The following is a 3,411-nucleotide window of genomic DNA, read 5'->3' as shown; positions in this document are numbered from 1 at the left end:
TCCTGTGAAGGCTCAATAGACTCCCCAGTGTAGGGAAATTGAGGGCAGGGAGGTGGGAGTGAGTGGGTGAGTGGGTGGAGGAACACCCTCATAGAAGCAGGGGGAGGGAGGATGTGATAGGGTGTTTCCGAGAGGGAGGAAAATGGGGAAAGGGGATAACATTTGAATGTAAATAAAGAAAAAAAATATAAAGACAGTCTCAAAGAGACTAATGAAAGCCTGAGGTTTTCTCAGTTTTTCAGTTACACAGGTCATTGGTTGAAAAGAAGTCATAAGCCATGACTGATATTGAGAAGTTTTCAGATCTTGAGGCTGCTGGGTATACTTCCCTTAGAGAGAGAAGAGGGGGTACTTTTTTTTACTTACCAGAGCCACTCCAGTGTGTGGAGAGTGAGCATGAATTGGAAGAGATGACCTCTTCCTTCTGCGCATGCCCAGAAGTATTTCCCTCTTCATGGGCATGGCCAGAGTCTGTAAAATCCAAGTTTTTCCTCCTGGCCCCAGGCTCCCAGAATAATGACTCCGAGAGTCAAATATTTTTACAAATACCTAGGCCGTAAGCTTTGGGCTGTTCCCTGGTTAGAACATAATTTAATATTCCCCCTGGAGGTGACAGTCCCATCTGTTGAGTCTTTTTTTGCCTTCTGTCTCTTTATGCTGCCTAGGAGGACTAACACCCACTACTTATTAACTCCAGTTCAAACCTAGGAATCAGCACCTCTGCCCTCAGTGGCTTCAGAAATGGGGCCTTTTCTATTTATTCTATTCTATTTATTATTTATATCTTATCTGTTGATTTTGCATTACAACAGATTGGGAGATAAACCCCATATTCTACCTCACTTTCCTTGCTTTTAAAGCTGTGTTTCAGCTCACCTTTCCTGGTTTACTAGTATGATGCTACATGAACATTTTGGCATGTTTTTATTCTGTGTTTTTATGGTGCTTTTTACGTGTTTATTGTACCTGTTTTAGTCTCCTTATGCCCTTTCTGTCTCATCCCTTCCCCAGGGCCTGCTTATCCAAAAGGAGTCAAAAGAGGAGGGAAAGGGAACTCAGAGCCAGGCAAGGATAGAGGGGAGTGAGCATGCAGATGCAGGCTCACACTGCCCACCTCTGCTGACTCTTTGATCACTAACTTGGGGATTCTGAAGCCCACATTGCACAAACTAGGATAAAGATTCCTGCCTCCAGCCTCTCTGGAAGAACAAAAGCAAGATTAAAAAACCCCTTCATAACAAGAAAAAAAAGGCTACACATCCTGGAGAGCAGGCATAGGCAAAGAGAGAGCCCAGCAAACTGCAGGTGGAGAGGGACCCCAGAAAACCCAAGAAGGCATTTTCAGTGCCTATTTGAGCTCTGACTTTTGAGTTCCTGTTTCAAAAAAAAAAAAAAAAGATTCTTATCATTCCTTTCTATAGTTTTACAAAGCACATCAATAGGTCTGGAAGAAATGGATGTCCTAAAGAGACACTTTTGTCTCATTTAATCTATCAGACTATTAAAACAATGGACTGTAAGGAATTGGGTATTTCCCCCAGAAATTTCATGTTAAGAGAACAAAAATGTTGCAGCTGAAGGTGTGGCTTATCCCCCTTGGAAAGAGAAGTCACAAGGTTCTGGAAACTTGTCAGATCACCTTACAGGATGAGACTAAAGCAAAGATACTGAGATGGGTCAGTGGTGGGCAAGACCACACTTTGATCTGCACTGCACATATTTTTACTTGTTTGTTTTGTTTTTTGAGATAAAGTTTCTCTGTGTAGCCCTGGCTGTCCTGGAACTCAGAGCTCTGCCTACCTCTGTTTCCTGATTACTGGCATTAATGGTGTGGGTCAGGAATGGTTTATCTTTATCCTTTAGTTACACTTCAAGCTTTATTTCAAGAATTAAAACAGGCGTGAGATCTCATTGGATAAATAAATAAGTAAGATTTCATTGGATCTCTTTGTTCCTAATCCCAGTGTGGTCACACTGAATAAATCTCCCTTTTCTGCTTTCCACTATTATTTTGACTTTTTTATTTGGCTTATTGTGTGTGGATGGGTAGCTGAGCCTAGCTTGGGGCACAGGCTGTCACCTCAACATTGGGTAACAGCAACATTGTGTATTTCTTGGAGTTTATTACTGCCTTTAAGTTTCTCTTCCTCCTCTTCCTCTTCCACTGTAATCTTCAAATTCATGGATTCTCTTAGAGTTTCCTAACAAATTCTCTCCCTTTCGAGGGACTATGAGTTAGACTCCCTGATAGGTAAGCACAGAGGGAAAGAATCCATGACTAGGTAAAGGATGGTAACAAGGACGATTGACTTGCTCAATTTCCTGACCTGAGACAGAAACCTGGCAGCTTCAAACAAAGGTCTTTCTGGCCTTCTCTCCAGCTAGTAAAGCTCCCTGCTGATGGACTGGTTCACTGGCTCTCCAAGTTCAAGGCAGGATCAGGATGTGTTTTCCCAACAGTTGTGTACCAATCAGCCATTCTGCATGTTTTCACACAGAGCAACCATAAAGATCTTTCAAAGACATCACTCCATCCCCAAGCCTTCTAAGAGAGAGTGCAGTTTTAGGCTTCAGCTGTCCTTGGCTCCTTTGACCTTACCTAGTGTGTGTGTGTGTGTGTGTGTGTGTGTCTTTACCCCTAATTGAAGCTATCTTTACTGGCTGATTCTGTCTGTTGTGCCGAAGGTCTGGCCCTCTTCCCCGCTACTTCCTGTGGCTCTCAAGACGTCTCCTACCTTTTAATTCTTTGCCCATCAGAGAAAATGAATCTTTGCCTGGCAGAGAAAATGACCCAGATCCAGACCCCTAGACAGCAAGACTTTCACCAGAGGTTTCTTTTCTGTGGCCTCTGCCGGAGGTCTGCTCCACACAGTTACCCTGTCTTCAGTGTTTCCTAGATCTTCCTCCGCACTCCACCTGCCCACCGGTTTTATATTTCTTTTCTTTTCCACCCCCCGGGCCCCCTTCACAGTGCATCCCTAAGTTATGAGAGTGTGTGCTAAAGAGGAACATTTTGGGAGTGACTTCACAGCTGGAAGTGCTTATTGCATAGTGAAATTATTCTGTTCTACTTGAGCGACAGTTTATCTGTTTATGCCATTGCAGACTGGCAACAAGTTTCTGCCATAGAACTGTGAAAATGAATTGCTTGAAAGCCGTTGTCACCCAGATGTCTGCAGTCTGTTCACAGCTGTTGTGAGTGGTGCTTTCGTTTATCTTGGACGCTTTTCTGATGTTTTTAGTTTTCAGCTTCACGGGTTTAGGTGGTATAGGTCATAGGTCATTGTAGTAAATTTTACTATAGAAACTCAAATTTTCAGGTATGGAGACCAGTGAGAGGTTCAATGGATAAAAATGTTTGCAGTGCAAGCCTGACCAGCTGAGTTCAGTCCTAGAACCCACAGTAGAACA

The sequence above is a fragment of the Mus caroli genome, unplaced genomic scaffold (genome assembly GCF_978045245.1).
Source record: "Mus caroli unplaced genomic scaffold, Mus_caroli_1 scaffold_12, whole genome shotgun sequence".
NCBI lineage: Eukaryota > Metazoa > Chordata > Mammalia > Rodentia > Muridae > Mus > Mus caroli.
This window is presented reverse-complemented; position numbering follows the sequence as displayed.